We start from the raw sequence: 20,244 nt of genomic DNA on the forward strand, positions 1-20,244 counted from the left end.
TAATTATGAGTTAAGAATTTGAAACTCGATTTGCTTTTAGATTTTAAAAATAAGACTTCTTTTTCAAGCCATAACACTAGTCTAAAAATAAGATAAAAAGCAATATAAGAAATTCCAATAGTGAAAGATTTAGCTATTCTATTGAAGAAAATTATCCGACAGTTTCAAAGGATCCAAGACAAAAAAATGTTATATACCTCCAGAGAGGACCAATGAAATATGAGTGTAGTTTTTAAGCATGCTTTAAAAAATCTATTTTTCTTGTTATTTTTTTCTATTTTTTTTTTTTTTTGCAACATGTTTTGCTTGACTTCATATGTATAAATGGTATTAAATTGCTTACTTTCTCGGGGATGGACAAAAATGGTCAGGAGGGAGAGAATTTGGAAGTCAAAATAAAAAAAGATATTTAAAACTTTGGCAATTTATTAAGAAACATTTATTTACATAAATATTTAACAAAGAAATATCAGCGGTGGCATATTGTGTAATAATATTTTGCATTTATTTTTCTAGACAGGAAGATTGGTCTTCCTTCTTGAAGCCTGTATTTCAATTCTCTTTATATTCTCTCTTCAACTTACATTTCCATCTTTATTTCTCACTACACAGATGCTCCAAGTTTTTCAGCATTAATTCATACTGTCTTAACCATTACTCAAATATACCTTTGACATTTTTATCTCAACACTTTTGCTTGTTATTCCCTTACTCTCAAAAAAATTTCCCTATATTTTTGTCATTTCTATTGGAATCCTTCTTAATTACTCTTCAAAGTTCAACATGAACCACTCCTTTTTTAGAAAGTCTTTACTATTCTTTCCAGGCTCTGATGATAATATCTAACACTAAAATATCACTTTCTCTTTACAACATTCATTTAACATTTAGATGCTAAATGTTGTTTTCTCTTACTTATCTTATATGTTTATAATAAATATATATCTTTTAAAATTAGATTGTAAGTACTTCAAGGTATGACACCAAGGCATACTTTGCTTTCTCTCTTTTGCCACCAACTGTCTTATATATAATTACTACTTACTGATTAATTACTATTGTGGCAAGGGAGGAAGAAGTAACTAGGAGTGTTCCCTTGCTTTTCATAGTTCACTGGTAACTCCAATAAAAGAGTTTCAAATCTCTTATAGCATATGTGTCACTCATGACACTTTAAATAAGCTCTCATCATTCAGTAACTGATTTGCAACTGAGGGTCCCTACATTTTTTCCTTGCAAATACAATCAACTTAAAATAGAAACTGAAGAGATAGAAAGTACAATGAATTCAAGTTCATGTCAGATCCACAATTACTGCACAGAAAACAATGAACACAATGCAAGGCACTTCAAATCTTATTTCCTCTAGAAAGAGAGTGTAATCAGGCTGTAATGAGCATTGAAATTAATAAATTAAAAATAAATGTCCATAAGAGAAAAAATGTACTTTAATCAGTCAGTAATTATGTTTTCAACATTGTAAATTAATTCCACAAATGAATGTCTTTTCAGCATACCCAATCTATTATCCATTTTATCCTTTTTTGTCTAAAGATCACTGTTTCCAACTCCAGTACACTTATACAGATTAAGAAATAAAATGAGGTGTCTATAAATATGCCTTTTGTGACATGTCAATATCTTAGTTCAATCCCATTGGATAAAAGTAAAGAAATACACCTAGGAAGTACTAATATTTTCTGCACTTGGAGCCAGCCATTGTTTGGTCTTCATAGTTAACAATGTGGAAGAATATGGATTAAATAGAACAAGAAGTGAATTCATCTCAGATAGTGCTTAAAGCGAATGATCTCTCCACAGTTAAGGTTAATGGGGGAAAAAGTGGAAGAGGCTAATACTCAATCTCTTTTCCTTATCATATTTCTTCTTGACAGATCAGTAATACAGTAGATATACCTATGGTCATGGAGTCAGGAAGAAATGAATTCAAATCCAGACCAGTAACTTGCTATCCTTATGATATTGGGCAAATAATTTCACCTATGTCTGCCTTAGCTTCCTCAACTAAAACTGAGTGTAATTATATGTACCTTTCAGAGATGTGATTACCAAATAAGAGAATATCACTTTCCTAAATTATCACAATGATTAGAACATAATAGAAATGTACTAAATGTTTCTTCCTTTCTGTTTTCCTGCTTCTACTTGATGTATACAACCCCCTGCTACCTTGGAAATTAAAATATATATTTTCCCTATATGCTGCCACTCATAATGGTTTAACTACTTTGGGCTATTTTTTCTACCTTAACCTTTCCCTAACCTTTCTCTCTCTCAACCTCTTAATTTAGATTACTATTTTTACATACCCATGAGGCATTTTTCAGTTGTCTTTAAAAATTTTAGGGATTCAGGAAGAAGAATATAGTATATGGGGAATCTGCAGTCTAAAAATGTCAGAAACAATTCATATGTGGTTGAGAATATAGATGACCATTCTGAACCCTATAACAATAAATAACAAAATTCTTTGAACAAGTTAAAAAAATGAAAATGATTGGTGGAATTTATAAGGTCAATCCTAGGAACAGAAACCAATCAGAGTTGTTGCAATAAAAATGAGAACAAATTTGGGAAAGACATCAGTTATGAGTCAGTTATGAGATATGTGTTGAGGGGGACATATGGGGTAGTGAGAACAGCTAATGAATAGATGTTTAGCCTTGGAGGCAGAAAGAGTTATATTATAGAATCAAAAGATTATAGGATGATAGATTTAGAGTTAGAATATCATTTAGTTCAACTGCTTTATTTTATATATCAGGAAATGAGACTGGAGGGCAATTTGCCCAAGATCACAAAAGTTCAAGACAAGTTTCTAATATATACTATCTATGTAATCTTGGGCAAATAGCAACCTCCAAATTGTCAGATAGCTTTCCAAGACAATAAGTTGAGATAAGAGTTGATACATCAGAGCAGAGAATTTCTACATGGGGAGTTCCCAGAGGTGTTCTGGCAAGAGTTTAAGTATTTACTTTCCAGAAAAAAAATAAACAGGACACTTTCATATTTATTTTGCATTATTAACTCTATCATTTTCTTAAGTCTAATACCCAAAACAATATATCAAGTCCTGATATGTATCCTTTGCCCATTTTTGAGATGTCAATGTTCACACTTACAATAACAATTATTTTTATTAAGCCAATAAGAAGTAGCTCCTAGAAATTTCTAGAATTTCAAGAATAAGAAGTAAACATGGAAGCTTGTTTGAATCAATAGTTCTGGTGCTTTGATAGGAACAATCTTTGCCAAACTATAGTAACCAGAAAACAATGACCATTCTTTTCCAGCATTTGATAAAATCCAACACCCATTCCTATTAAAAACACTAGAGCGTATAGGAATAAATGGAATTTTTCTTAAAATAGTACCATCTATTTAAAACCATATGTAAGCATAATATGTAATGGCGATAAACTGGAATCATTCCCAATAAAATCAGTAGTGAGACAAGATTGCTCACTATCACCATTACTATTCAATAATGTATTAGAAATGCTAGCTTCAGAAATAAGAGAAGAAAAAGAGATTAAGGGAATTAGAGTAAGTAATGAGGAAAGCAAATTATCACTCTTTCAGATGATATGATGATATACTTAGAGAATCCCAGAGAGACTGGAGCTCAAGTTCTTAGAGCCAAGGAGAGATATTCATTCCATCTCACACTGTTGTGTTGGCTGGCTTATCCTCCTGCACTTTCTCCACTGAGACCAAGGCTCATCTGGAAGGCCTTCAGAAAGCTAGCCAAGCCCCAGGCAAGGAGACAGACTATGAAGGAGATAATAAAGAATTTGAACTTTTCCCCTGGCTATTCTTGTAATTATTACTCTGCTGAAACTCAGACTGGTTCAAAGAACTCCAGAAAGCTAACCAGAACATTACACCAACTTTTGGGATAATAATTCACTATTTGACAAAACCTCCTGGGAAAATTGGAACTTGGTATGGCAGAAACTAGGCATAAACCCACACTTAACCCTACATACCAAGGTGAAAATGGGTTAATGATCTAGACATGAAGAATGATATTATAAGCAAATTAGAAGAACATAGGATAGTTTAGGTCTCAGATCTGTTTAGAAGAAAGGAATTTGTGACCAAAAAAAAAAAAAAAAACCAAGAGATCATTATTGATCACAAAATAGAAAATTTTTATTATATCAAGTTAAAAAGAATTTGTACAACCAAAACTCATGTGGCCAAGATTAGAAGGGAAACAATAAACTGAGGAAATATTTTTACAGTTAAGGTTCTGGTAAAGGCCTCATTTCCAAAATATATAGAGAATTAACTCAAATTTATAAGAAATCAAACCATTCTCTAGTTGATAAATGGTCAAAGATAGGAAAAGACAATTTTTGGATGATGAAATTGAAACTATTTTTACTCATATGAAAAGGGGTTTCAAGTCATTATTGATCAAAGAAATGCAAATTAAGACAACTCTGAGATAGCACTACATACCTGTCAGATTGGGTCAGATGACAGGAAAAGATAATGGCAAATGTTGGAGGAGATGTGGGAAAACTGGGACACTGATCCATTGTTGGTGGAATTGTGAATGGATCAAACCATTCTGGAGAGCAATTTTGAACTATACTTAAAAAGTTATAAAACTGTGCATACCTTTTGATCCAGAGATTTTACTACTGGGCTTATATCCCAAATAGATATAAAAGGAGGGAAAGGGATCTGTATGTGCAAAACATGTTTGTGGCAGCCCTTTTCATAGTAGCTAGAAACTGGAAATTGAATGGATGCCAATCAATTGGAGAATGACTGGGTAAATTGTGTTATATGAATGTCATGAAATATTATTTTTCTTTAATAAATGACCAACAGGATGAATACAGAGAGGCTTGGAGAGACTTACATGAGCTGATGCTAAACAAAATGAGCAGAACCAGGAGATCATTATATACTTCAACAACAATACTATATGAGGGTCCATTCTGATGGAAGTGGCTATCTTCATAAATGAGAGAATCCAAATCAGTTCCAATTGATCAGTGATGAACAGAATCAGCTATACCCAGTGAAAGAACACTGGGAAATAAGTGTGGACCACAACATAACATTTGTACAATTTCTGTTGTTTGCTTGTATTGCTGTTTTTTCCCCAGGTTATTTTTACCTTCTTTCTAAATCCAATTTTTCTTGTGCAACAAGATAACCATATAAATATGTATACATATATTACATTTAACATATACTTTAACATGTTTAACATGTATGGGACTACCTGCCATCTAGGAGAGGGGGTGGAGGGAAGGAGGGGAAAAATTGAAACAGAAGCTTTTGCAAGGGTCAGTGTTGAAAAATTACCCATACATATATTTTATCAATAAAAGGTTAGGATAGTAATTAAAAGGAATTTTAAAAAGAAATACATGGGTTCTCTACAAGTAAGTTTGACATCCCCAAACATTATCATATGACACATGTTGGGCATGCAGGGGATGCCCTCTCATAGAGACACCCTCATCCATGTGAGAGGGTTGCAGTGGTATGTCTACATAATGGATCATCAGGTTGGTCCCTTAGAAAGCATCCATGGGACACTCTCATCACTCAAAAATTGGGCTGGAAGTTTGGCACATGGAAAAACATCTTAAGCCCTGGTTCTTGGACAAATGGCTCAAGAACCAAATACTAGTTTTATACTAAACACTGTCTGGGAGGGAAATATGCATTCATGTGGGAAATTTTATAACTGTTACCAAAGAAATATTAGATTTTTACAATGTTACTTATTGGAATTGTATTCTGAAATTGAAAATCAGACTGTATTTGTGATCACTAGAGCTCATGTATCAATGCTTCCTGTGAAAAGTGAGAAACAGACCTTAATACCATTAGAAAAAAAGAGAAGTGTCATTGAAAATAGGAGCAGAAATAGAGTATTGAAATTCCAGGTTCAATTACAATGTTAATCCAGATAAAACTGCTGAAAAAATCAAACATTAGTATGATAATACCTCTTTCATGGTGGTTAAAATTAGAATCATGGATTACTCTGTGTGTTGTTATTGCTTTGTTGTTGCCCTGTAATATTAAGATACTTTTATAGAGCTTTCTCCACCATCTTTTCAGAGGTTGCAGCTCAAGAAAGGACTTTTTATCTAAAAGATAAAAAGGGGGACTTGCTGAGTTATGGGACCCTACTAAGAGGGAGTACCAAGGCCACCTTGACCTTTGATGAACAATAAGTTTGCTGCCATGTTGCAGAAACACATTGATTTATGATCGTGGAATCCAGAGTAAGCAGAGAATCACAACCAGTGACTACATAAACAAGGATGCCTGAACAGGGCCTCTTGCCTGTGAGCGAGTTACTGAATTTCTGGATTGGTTTTCCTCCCATTGGTAGATACCATGCATATACAAAGCTGACAAGCTGCTTCTCTGAATGGTGAGTGGGGATTGCCTACTGTTCAGACACTGATCATGCCTGCAAAAATCTATATCAATAAGGCTGTATGACATAATAAACTGGAGCTCTTTTCATACCCTATGAGTCTCCTGCCTCATTCATCAAAGGGCACATATGTCATGAGCTCTTAAAAGACCGCCACAACAGTAAAGTAATCTGATTTTTTCCACATTCCCTATAACATTTATCATTTTCCTTTTCTATCCTGTTAGTATAGAAAATGATAGAATTTAATAGATAACTATTATCCTATATTATTATTCTATACTATTAGGATAAAAAAGAATAGCATCTAATAGGTATATAGTGGTACTTCAGAATAGTTTTAATTTGCATTTCTCTAATCAATAGTAAGTTAAAACATTTTTCACATCATTATAACTAGCTCTGAATACTTCATCTGAAAACTGTTCTTATCTTTTGACCATTTATCAATTGGGAGAATGGCTCCTATTTTTATAAAATTGACTCAGTTTTCTACAGTTCTTTGTCAGAGTAACTTGCATCATTGTTTTTTTCAGAATTACTCTTGGTAGCTATATTTCTTCTGTATTTATTCTATTTTCTCTCTCTTACCTCCAGAAACAAAAGTGTTTTGCTTCTATCCCCTCCCCAATATACCCTCCTTTTTTACTTACCTTCCCTTATCCTCTGCCCCTCTCATTTTCATATAGCATAATATATATTTTATGCCCAATTGAGTGTGATTGTTATTCATTCCCTCTTTGAGCCAATTCTGATGAAAGTAAAGTTTACTTTCTCCCCTTTACTGTAGCTCTTTCTTACTCCACTATAAAAGCTCTTCCTTGACACTTTTAAGTGTAATAATTTATCACATTCAATCTCTTCACTTCTCTTTCTCCTAGTACTGTCCTCTGTCACTCCTAAATTTAATTTTTTTCAGATATCATCCCTTTAAAATTAAGTAATACTTGTGCCCTCTGTCCCTCATTCCAACTGCCTTAATAATATGAAAATTGGAAGGCAGAGCTAAAATGGCAGAGTAAAGAAAGGAACTCACCTAACATCTCCCCCAAACTGCTTCAAATTCTTTTAAATAATGACTCTAAACAAATTTTAGAGCATCAGTACACCCAAAAGTCAGAGTAGAATTTTTTCCAGCCAAAGGCAACTTAGAAGGTAGGTCAAAAAGATCTGTGACACCGGGATGGGAGTCCAGTGTGCAGTTCTGGTACAAGCACAGTCTTGGCCTTGACTTCTATCAGTACTGACAGTACTGATAGCTTCCAGAACTCTCAGCCTAGAGACACTAAAGAGGACTTGGAAGGTCAGAAGAAAATGTCTATGGAACCAGGGTGGGAGTCCAGCACATAATCCCAGTGCAACTGAAATTTTATACCTACTTTTGAGCAGGGACACTCCTAATGGTTCCAGGACAGAAAAGAGTGCTTGTGATCAGCCCTGGAAAGATGTGTGAAAACAGCTGCATAAAATTCCTGAAACTTGGGACAAAGCACCCTCCATCCTGGAAATAGACCCTTACCTTAACAAAGAGTTAAAAGCTGAGTAATAAGCCAGAAAAAATGAGCAGAACACAACAAAATAGTTTCTGACTATTCACTGTTTCTATAGTGACAAGGAAGATCAAAACACACTCCAAAGACAATAAAGGCAAAGTTTATATATCCAAAGCTTCCAAGAATTGGGCATAGGCCATGGATGAGCTCAACAGAAATTTTGAAAATCAAGTAAGAGAGATAGAGGAAAAATTAAGAAAAGAACTGAGAGTGGTGAAAAAAAGGTCATGAAGAGAAGAATGCTTAAAAAGCAACATTGGCCAATTTAGAAAAGATGTATCTCACCGAGGAAAATAATTTGTTAAAAAAAAGAACTGAGCAAATGAAAACTAATGACTTTATGGGAAATCAAGATAAGAAAAAGCAAAACCAAAAAATGAAACAATAAAAAATATGAAATATCTCATTGGAAAAACAAATGATCTGCCAAAAAAAAAAAAAAAAATTGTTGGTCTATTTAAAAGCCATGCTCAAAAAAAAAAAAAAAAAAAAAAAGAGCATGGACATCATCTTTCAAGATATTATCAAGGAAAACTCCTGATATTCTGAAACTAGAGAAGAAAATAGAAATTGAAAGAATCCACCGATAATCTTTAGAAAGAACCCCAAAATAAAAATTCCCAGGAATATTATAGCCAAATTCTAAAACTCACAAGTCAAGAGCAAAATATTGCAAGCAGAATAAAGGTAACGTCTTGAGCAGAATCTATTATGCTTCACCTGAAGTAAAAAACAAAAAAACAAAAAAAAAAAATAGGGGTAACAATCTTGATCTCAGATTAAGGAAAAGCAAAAATAAATCTAATTAAAAGATATAAGGAAGGAAACTACATCTTGCTAAAGGATATCATACATAATGATGTAATACATTATGAAGGTGATATAATGCAAATATTAAATACAAATGTATCAACTGGCAAAACACCCAAATTCCCAGAGCATAAGTTAAGAGAGCTGCAAGAATTAGACAGCAAAACTATACTAGTGGAAGATCTCAATCTTGGTATTTTTGAACTAGATAAATAGAACAACAAATTAAATAAGAAAGGAGTTAAGGAAGTATATATAATTTTACAAAAGTTAGGTATAATATCTTTGAAGAAAAATGGAGGCAGAAAGGAATATACTTTTTTTTTTCTTGGCAGTATATAAAACCTACATAAAAATTGACCTTGTGATATTAGGGCATAAACCTCTCAAAATTACATGCAGAAAGGCAGAAATAGTAAGTGCACATTTTTCACATCATGATGCAATAAAAATAACATGTAATAAGGGGTCAGGGGAAAATAGACCAAAAGCTAATTGGAAACTAAATAATTGGATACTAAAGAATGCATGTGTAAAACAACAAATCATAGACACAATTCATAATTTCATTCCAGAGAATGAATAACATACCAAAAAGGGATGCATCCAAAGCAGGTCTTAGGGGAAGTTTTATATCTCTAGATGCTTACTTGAATAAAATAGAGAAGAGAAGATCAATGAATTGGACATACAACTAAAAGAGCTACAAAAACAACAAATTAAAAATCCCAAATAAATACTAAAATCAAATTCTGAAAATAAAAGGGGAAATTAATAGTTGAAAGTAAAACAAAACAAAACAAAACAAACTATCAAACTAATAAAAAAAAAAAAAACTAACAGTTGGTTTTGGGAAAAAAATACCAAAAAATAGATAAACCTCTAGTTAATTTGATTAGAAAAAGGAAAGAAGAAAATCAAATTGTTAGTATCAAAAATGAAAATAGTGAATTTTCCACCAATGAAGAGGAAATTAGAGCAATAATTAGAAGCTTTTTTGCCCAACTGTATGCCAATAAATATGATAATCTAAGTGAAATGGATAAATATTTATAAAAATATAGATGATCCAGATTATAAGAGGAAATAAATCACTTAAATATTTCCATTTAAAAAAAAAATTAAACAAGCTTTTAATCTACTCCCTAAGAAAAAAATCTCCAGGGCCACATAGATTTACATATAAATTCTCCCAAACATTTAAAAAACAATTAATTCCAATACTATGCAAACTGTTATGAAAAATAGAGAAAGAAAGAGTCCTACCAAATTCCTTTTTATGACAGAGATATGCTCCTGATAGCTAAACCAAGTATAGTAAAAACAGCGAAAGAAAATTATAGATCAATTTCCCTAACAAATATTGAAGGAAAAATCTTAAAATATTAGCAAAGAAATTACAGCAAGTTATCCCTAGGATAATATAGCATGATTAAGTAGGATTTATACCAGCAATGAAGGGGTGGTTCAATAGTAAGAAAATTATTAACATAATTGACTATCTGATTAACCAAACTAAATCACAAGATTATTTCAAAAATACAGAAAAAACATTTGATAAAACCCAACATCCTTTCCTATTAAAACATTAGAAAGTATAGGAATAAATGGAGTTTTCCTTAAAATGACCAGTATCTTCTATAAAATCATTAGCAAACATCATATGTTATGGGGAAAAACTAGAAACATTCCCAATAAAACCAAGAGTGAAACAGAGTTGCCCACAATCATCATTACTTTACAATATTGTATTACAAATGTAACATTTGACAATAAGATGAAAAAAGAAATTAAAGAAATTAAATTAGGTCATGAGGAAATCAAAATATCACTCTTTGCAGATGATATGATGGTATTATCAGAGAACCCTAGAGAATCAACTAAAAAACTATGAGAAATAATACATAACTTTAGCAAAGTTGCAGGATACCAGATAAGTCCACATCATTCATTAGAGGGAAAGGGACCCATATATGCAAAAATGTTTGTGACAGTTCTTTTTGTAGAGGCAAGAAACTGTAAAGTGCAACTCCCATCATTTGGAGAATGACTGAATACGTTATTGCATATGAATGTAGTGGAATTTTATTGTTCTCTAAGAAATGACCAGCAGGATAATTTCAGAGAGGTCTGGAGAGACTTCCATGAACTGATATTAAGTGAAGTGAGCAGAACCAGGAGATCATTGTACATTGGAATTCTGATGGATGTGTCTCCTTAAAACAATGAAATGATTCAGGCCAGTTCCAATAATCTTGGGTTAAAGAGAGCCACCTGTACCCAAAGAGAGGCCTGTGGGAACTGAGTATGTATCACAACATGGTATTTTAATTCTTTTTTGTAGTTGTTTGCTTGTATTTTTTTCTTTCTCATTTTTTTTTTCCTTTTTGATTTTTTTTTTTTTTTTGGCAGCATGGTAATTGTGAAAATATGCATAGAAGAATTGCACATGTTCAATATAAACTGGATTATTTGCCATCTAAGAGAGGTGATGGGGGAGGGAAAAATTTTAGAATACAGGGATTTGTGGGGCTGAATTTTGAAAATTAGCTATATGTTTTGAAAATTAAAAGCTTTAATAAAAAATTTTAAAATTGCAAAAAGTATTGCAAGTATTGAGAAAGAAACAAATTCAAATGTAGTGAAACCATAGTCAGGATAATTATGAGATTTAACGGCTTCTAAATTAAAGAACGGGAGGGCTTGGAATATGATACCCTCAATAATCAATGGAACTAGGATTATAACAAAGAATCACCTACCCAGCAAAACTGAATTTAATCCTTCAAAAGAAAAATGGCTATTCAATGAAATAGAGGATTTTCAAACATTCGTGATGAATATAGCAGAACTGAATATAAAATCTGATGTTCAGATATAGGAGTCAGGAGAAACATAAAGAGGTAACCAGGAATGTGATACCATAAGGGACTTAATGAGGTTTATCTTTTTACATTCACACATGAAAAGATGATGCTTGTAACTCACTAGAACTTTCTTATTATTATGGCATTTGAAGGAATATATAGACAGAGGGCACGCAGGCATTAGTTGAATATCAGGGGATAATATCTAAAAAGTTATGAGATTAAGTTGTAAGAGAGGAATGTGTTAGGAGAAAGAGGAAGGGAGAAATGGAATGGTGTAAATTATCTACCATAAAAAAGAGGCAAAAAAAGCAATTACCCTGGAAGGGAAGAGGGGGAGAATGAGTGAACCTTATTCTCATCAGAATTGGCTCAAAGCGAAAGTAACCTACACATTCAATATGGATACAGAAATCTATCTTACCCTGCAGAGAAATAGAGGAAAATAGGATACAAGAAAGAGGAGGGTGAAAAAAAAAAAAAAGAGAGAGCATATTGGGAGAGAGAATGATCTGATGTGGAGCAAATCATTTTTGAGCATGGACATAGTGAAAGGAGAGAGAGAATAGAATAAAGAGAAGGGAATGCAGTTAGTAAAAGTGATGATAAAAATAATTTTGAAGCAAGTTTCTCTGTTAAGGCCTTATTTTTCAAAGAAAGGGAACTGAATCAAATTTATAAAAAATAAGAGCCATGCCCCGATTGATAAATGATCAAGAGATGTTTTGTGCCTAAAGGATTATAATTTCATGCATATCCTTTGATTTAATAAATACCAGTACTAGGCATGAATTCCAAAAGGGATTTTTAAAAGAGCATTAACAAAAGGGAAAAAAAAGAGATCTATATCACAAAAACATTTGTAGCAGCTCTCTTCTCGGGGCAAAGAATTACAAATTAAGGGAATGTTCATCAATTGAGGAATGAATGAATAAATTGTAGTTATATGGGAAGTGATGAGCAGAATGTTCTTGGGGGGAAAAAAAACCTGGAAAGTCCACCATGAATTCAAGCAAAATGAAATGTTTTGCATACAAAGTATTATCAATGTTCTTGGATGACCAGCTATAAATAACTTTGGTATTCTCAACAGTAAAATGATCCACAATTGCTCTGTGAAGTTTTGACTTATGATGAAAAATACTATCCATATCCTGAAAAGAAACTGATTGTGTCTGAATACATATTGAATCATACTTTTCCTCTCCCTCCCTTCCTCCCTTCCTCTCTGTTTCTCTCTCTTTTTGTTTTTGTCTCTGTCTCTCTCTGTCTCTGCCTCTCTCTGTCTCTGTCCTTGTCTCTCTCTCTCTCTCTCTCTCTCTGTCTTTCTTTCTCTTTCCTCTTCTTCTCTCTGTCTTAATTTTATTTTTCTTGAAGGTTTTTTTATTAGGATTGGAGATCTATGTTTTCTTTCATGACTTTTATGGAAACAGTGCATAATTTCACATGAGATTTCTTAATTGGAACTGTGGATGAGTATAAGGGAGATAATCTAAAACTTAAAAGTTTAAAAAAGACAAATGAAAAATGTTGTTTCAAATGTAATTGAGGAAATATTAAATTAATAAATAAGATAAAAATAAAAATAATAATGTGAAAATTCTTACTAGTTATGAGTGTTATTTCTCCATATCAGAATGTAAATCATTTAATCTTATTAAGATTCTCATGATTTTCTTTTCCTGTTTACTTTTTTGATGTTTCTCTAAAGTCTTGTATTTGAAAGTCAAATTTTCTATTTAGCTCTGGTATTTTCATCAAGAATGCTTGGTTCACATATTCATTAATAGATTAGCTTTTACACAAATCATTATTGCTAAAGGTATAATCACAAATAAATAAATATATTCCCCCAAAATATGGGCCTCATAATTTTTTCCCATTCTCATCCTTCCCTGGTGCTCTGGCTTCTTAGAGCTTCCATGTTGTACTGGTTAACTTCACCATCTCCCTGCAGTCCTAGCTCTAAGGCACTCCATGCCTCAAATTCTTGGGTCCATGGAAATTCCTACTGCCCATTGAAGCTAAGTGCAATCAATATAGAATAAACTTTCCCAGACCAATTTCATACAAAAAAAGGGCAGGGAGGGAGGGTGAAAGGTAAGAGGGTACATTCATGCTTTCTTATTATTTTAATTTATGATGTCTTTGCTGTGATGAAACTTGGATATTCATCCAATATGAGGATAGCAAAACGAGATTGAATGGCTCAGTCTTGCTAAGTTTAAAGATATAGGCTACAAATGAAAGGAGTCATCTCTTAGGGAGTAGGGAATAAAGTAATAAAGTAGGGATAAAGAAATATCTATGACAATATAATCAGGACCCAAAAGGACCACAAGAAAGATTCTTTTTTAGATGTACTGGAAATGTTCACACATCCCTAAGTTAGACAAGGTCCCCATGCACAACTGACATACCATACATACAGGTGTACTAGATCTCACTCCTCCCCCCAGGGTCTAATATCTTCAAGGACAATTGAGGATCCAGGCTATATGAAAATCGTAAGAGCTTCTACCAATATGATTCTCTTAATTTTAGGGGATGTTGTCCTAAACCCTAGTTCAATTAGTCACTAACAGATTAATTTTACATAGAAAACTTTACTTCAAAAGACAAAATTACAATATATAACTAATTTCCTAGTACATAGAAGTTGTAATTTTTCTCCTCTCTCACTCTTCCTCGGCATTGTGGCTTCTCAGCACTTCTGTGTGGTACTGGCTAACTCAATTTATTTAGCCAAGATGTATGAACTACAATATCTTCATTTAGCTTATAATAATCCTGAGTGGCATTCAAAACAGGTTGACTGAGACTGAGGATTACTTATTTAGCTAAATAAATCAAAATACAACATACAGTGTTAATTTTTTTTTCAAAGTCAGCATGCTCTCTAGAGGTCCTTATGTATACTTTAGTGCTTCCCATTTCTATTTGAGTTTGACACCACTGATCCAGCCCAGTTTTTTCAGCTGAAGAAATTAAGACCCAGAAAGGGAGAAACCTAAGACCATATGGATAGTAAGTTTGAGAGTCTTTGTACTACTTTCCCTCCTTATTGTTCCAGGAGTAAAAATATATCTATATCTATCTATCTATCTATCTATATCTATCTATCTATCCATCTATCTATATCTATCTATCTATCTATGGAAAGTTTTAGTTGATAATTTAGTAATGTCACATCTTTTATTTATAGAAAAAGAAAAGTAATATAATAAGAATCTGAATCTACTTTTTTTCTATTATACTATATCAAAGAAGGGGAAAACAACATGTATAGGTAAGGGTATATTTGAATTCTTTGTATTTCCATAATGTTCCTTGATTGCCTTTCCTTTTTTTTCCCTTTTCTTTTTCTATTCTATCCTCTTCTCTTCTCTCCTTTCCTTCCCTTTTCTTTTTTCCTTGTTTTCTCTTCCTTTCCTTTCCCTTCCCTTCACTTCTCCTTCCTTTTATAACATCTTAAATGCATTGTTTTTCTATATACTATATACTATACAACAATAAAGTGTTATATTTGGAGTCAGCAATAATGAGCTAGTCCATGTTATTTCACTTACTTCCTGTGTGATCTTTTTCCACTTTATCAAATTTTTCTTTTAGTGAGTTATGTGTCTTTCCCCATTTCTCTTCTAGCTCTCTTTTAAGGTTTTTAATAGTCTCTTCTAGGAGAGCCTTTTGTATTGGAGACCAACAATCATCTGGAGACTGTCTGTTATTAGTCTCTTCAGGGTTGAAAGGCTGTTCTCTTTCTGTGTAGAAACTATCAATCATTCTTTTGATTTTTTTACTCATTTTGTTAAAGCCTGTAAGGTCTGCCTTCAGAGCCAGGAGGTTACTAGCTTCCTCTGCAGAGCAATGAAAGGTATATGGACGGGTAGCTGTCCTGCCAACCAGCTACAAAAAGCAGCGAGGTACTGGAGTGCTCTGGGAAAGAGTTCCCCACCAGAAAGTAACTCAGGCCTGCAGGGCCGGGCTGGGAAAGTGCCTTTGAAAGAACCTCGGCTGTGTGAGATAACGACTGCCCTGGGGCTAGACACTTAGCAGTGAGAGTTTCACTTCCCAAGCCAAACCCTGCCCTGGGGCTGTGAGTATTAGCAGCTGAGCAGTGAATGGATTTGCAGGGACCGGAAGTGTCTGCCCGGGAAGCACAGTCAGCTGGGGAGAACCAGTTGGGGAGGTTCTATTGCCCCAGGCCGAGCCCCCCACACTGCTGATTAGAGGCTGCCCAGGCTGTGCCCCACTGTCGTGCAGATTAGTAACTGCCCCCGCAAAAGCCCTGAACTGGATGTGGCCACAGGCCTGCGGTAAAGTCTGCCTGAGTCACTTCAGGGTTTGAGGGGTTACAGCCAGATCTCGTTAGGTTCTGGTGTTTTTTAGAGGACCCTTTGTTTCAGGCATTAATTTCTCTGCCAGTTTACTGCTTTGTAATCAAGGTAGAGCAGTCAGCCTATGGCAGAGTGGTCCCTATAACTTCTCTAGCCACAGAGATCACCCCCGCCCCTGGTCTGCTCAGGATGCTAGCCTCTCGCTGCCTGTGCTAGTCTGTTCCTGGCCCCTCAGGACAAACCTTTCCTGGCAAGCTTCTGGATCGGCTGGTAAGTTGTAGTGCTTCTTATCTTCATGAATTTAAGCAGTGAAGAGTTATTTTTGAGGCTGGATTAAATAGTTGGTTATGAGGGGAATGAGAGGAGCTTAGAGAGTGGTATGTGCCTGCTCCACCATCTTGGCTCCGCCCTGGAAGTCCTCTCCTTCCTGTGTGATCTTGAGGAAGTTATTGATATTATTTATTATGTAAGAAGGCTAACCACGATAATCTTGAAATGATAAAAATAGCTTTGGCTCTGAATTTAGGAGAATCTAAATTCAAATATCACCTCCAAAACTTAGCACTTGGTGGTCTTAAGCAAATCACTTTTTTGCCCTAGACTTAAGTTTCCTTGAGAGAGAAAAAAGGGGATTGGATCGTTCCTAAGACTTCTTCTAATTCTATTTCCCTGACACACATACACACACACACACACACACACACACATATACCTACACACACACTTTCTGTTGCTCTTTTTCTGTGACTCTATCTCTATGCTTGTCTCTGTCTTAATGTTTTAACATAGTTAATGGGGCTTTGCCCACAGTATACACTCTACAACTTTATATTTTTTAAAGTTGAATTTTACTACTGTCTCATCTTCCCTACTGAATAGTCAAATATTTCTCTAATCTTTTAAAAAATGGTAGACTTTCAAATTTGCATTTAATTATGGATGCAAATAAAGTGAAAACTATATTCTGTGGTGAGCAAAAAAAAAGTGTACTCCTGAAATTTTTCTAGATTGCTTTGTGAGACTCTGGCGGGGATGTTCAGAGAGGACTATGCCTTTGGTGTGAGGGTTTTCAAACCCTTTGAGACTATTGAACAATCTTTTATTTTCAACTGTCAACCAAACTGTGGGTCCAGGAAGCTGTGGCATGCTCAATAGCTACACCCTAGTAAAACATTCTTAGTAGAGTGTCTAAACAAAATTGAGGCTAACTAAAACTTGGTAAATTAGAGGTATGTCTGTTGTAACGATGTGAGAACCTCTTTTAGCAGTACAGGTTGATGAAAATAATTCATTCTAATGACCATGAAGGCTGTGAAGTAGGCATTACAAAGCAATTACAGCTTAGTCACATGTCATCATCACTCATTGAGACTTTTGTGTCAAATTCATATGCAACTCAATATATCATCCCATGATATCATTGGTCCTTAAAAATGAAGGATCACCATAGAGTCTGATTTCACATTTATTTTTTTCACATCTTTTTATCTACTTGTCAGAGCTAGAAACAGTTTGTTTTTAGTTTACCACAACAGGCAACAAGTATAGCACATTATATATAGGAGTTAAAGCAAAATGGTAGAATTATTGAAATATATAATGATCAGATCATATATTTAGAGTTGGAGGAGACTTATAAGGAAATGTACTCCAAGAACCTCAACTTATAGAAGCTTGGCAGTGCATAAATATATATTCTATGAGCTATTGAATCACATGCAGAATTGTGGGTGTATAAGTATATTGATTTTTTGGGGGGATAATAGGAAACTTGGAATTCTGGGGGTGGAGTCAAGATGACAGAGTAAAGCCAGGAAGCTGCTGGAGCTCTGCGATTTCCCTCAAAAACCCCCCCAAAAAACATAGAACCAAGTCTCTGAACAAAATTGAATAGAATGAAACCAGTCTCCAGCTCAAAATAGATTAGAAAAAGTTCAAGAAAAGTCAGTATGATTGATTAAAAGGGATGTTCAGCCCAACTCAGACAGAGTCTGGGAAAGTAAGTGAGAAGGTCTTAATCACAAGAGATCAATAACTGAAAACTCAGTAGTGGAGCAAACCAGTAGGGCAGTAACCACTCACATAGCTCAGAAAGCAAATTCTGGTAAACCAGGGTGTTTCTTGGAAAGAATAGATAAAGCTTTCCCCTGCAAAGAGGGAAGTCTGTTTTCAAACTCAAGACTTAGACCTGCACAGGAAGCTTGGGACAGCATCTTCTTTCCCTCAGGAGCAAAGATCAACCATAAAAGTAAAAAAAAAAAAAAAAAAGGAAATATCAAAAGAAAAAAAAGGGAAATGAGGGAGAAATGAAAAACTATCTTGATCGAAGAAAGAGACAATGGTGAGAGAAAAGACCAAAACAGAAACTCAGATGAGAACAAAATGTCGACAGAGGAAATTTCAAAGACTGATATGAATTGGTCTCACTATCAAAGAGACTTTTTGGAAGTGCTCATAAAAGACTTCAAATAGCAAATATAGAGGAGAAGGAAAATGAGAAAATCAATGAGAGCTATATAAAAGAGTGAACAGCTTGGGAAAAGAAGCTTTGAAAAATACAATTGGCCAAATGAAAAAAATATCTTCAAAATTAGAATTAATCAAATAAAGAAAGATATACAAAACAAAAGGTAGAAATAGTAAATGCTTCCTTTGAATATAAAATTATATTCAATAAAGAGCTATGGAAAGATGGTGTGTGTGTGTATATATATATATAGTAGAAAAAGACATTAATTAGTGGAAAAAGGATTGTAGTGAGAGAAGAGAAAAGGTTAGGTACAACTGAACAAATTAGCTCACATGAATCATTCACTACTGCGAATGTGAATGGGATGCATTCTCCCATAAAATGGTAATGAACAGCAGAGTAGATTAAAAAAAAACAGAATCCCGCAAAATGTTGTTTACAACAAATATATTTGACATGGAAAGACACATATGGAGTAAAGATAAAAGATTGGAATAGAATTAAAGTAAAAAAAATAAAAGCAGGATTAGGAATTCTGATCTCAGATAAAGCAAAAAGCAAAAATAAAACTACTTAAAAAAAGAAAACTATTGAAATAATCAATATAACTTAACAGTTGATTTCATTAAAATACCAACAAAATACATAACACTTTGGTTAATTTGAGTAGAAAAAGGAAAGAAAAATCAAATTGACAGCATCTAAAAAGAAAAAGGTGAACTTATCACAAATGAAAAAGAAATAAAAACAATAAATCCGGAACTATTTTGCCAACTGAATAGGAGCAAATATGATAGTCTAACAAAATGGATGACTATTTACAAAATTATAATTTGCCCAGATGACTAAAAGAGGGAATAAATTACTTAAATAATCCCACTATAAAAAAAGAATTTGAACAAGTCATCAATGAACTCCCTAAGAAAAAAATTGTGAAATGATCCAACCATTCCAGAGTGCAAATTGGAATTATGCTCAAAGGTTTATCAAATTGTTCATACTGTTTGACCTAGCATGGCAACTACTGGTTTTGTATCCCAAGGAAATCATTAAAAAAGGGTAACAGACCCACTTGTACAAAAATATTTGTAGCAGCTCTTTATGTGGTAATGAATTGGAAAAATTGGAAAATTAGATGCCCATCAATTGGGGGAATGATAAACAAGTTATGGTCCATGGAGGTAATGGAATATTATATTTCTATTAAACATGATGAAGAAACTGATTGTAGAAAGGCCTGGAAAGATTTACAAAACAAAGCAGAACCAGGAATATTTTGCACATAATAATGGCAAGAATATGCATTTATTAACTATGAAAACTTGATTCTTCTCAATGGTGATCTAAAGCAATTCCAATTAGACTTTGGATTGAAAATGCCTTCTGCATTCAGAAAAAGATCGATAGAGACTTAATGTAAGTCAACATATGCTATGTTTACTTCTTTTTTTTTTCCTGCTTCTTTTCCTTTTCCCATAGTTTTTTTTTTTTTTTTTTTTCCCTTCATTCTGATTTTTCTTTCCTGACATGATTTATAAACCATTGTGAATGAAAAATAACTTAATTACTAAATTAATTATTTTTTTTTAAAATGATCATCAGGATGTTTTCAGAAAATGCTTGTAAAACTCCTATAAACTGATTCAAAGTGAGTTGTGCAGAACCTTAAAAATATGATACAAAGAAACAGAAAGATACTATGATCATGTATGAATTACTTAGCTAGTTTGGGCACTTCAATGATCCAAGATAATTTTGAAAG

Source organism: Antechinus flavipes, chromosome 3 (genome assembly GCF_016432865.1).
Source record: "Antechinus flavipes isolate AdamAnt ecotype Samford, QLD, Australia chromosome 3, AdamAnt_v2, whole genome shotgun sequence".
Lineage (NCBI taxonomy): Eukaryota > Metazoa > Chordata > Mammalia > Dasyuromorphia > Dasyuridae > Antechinus > Antechinus flavipes.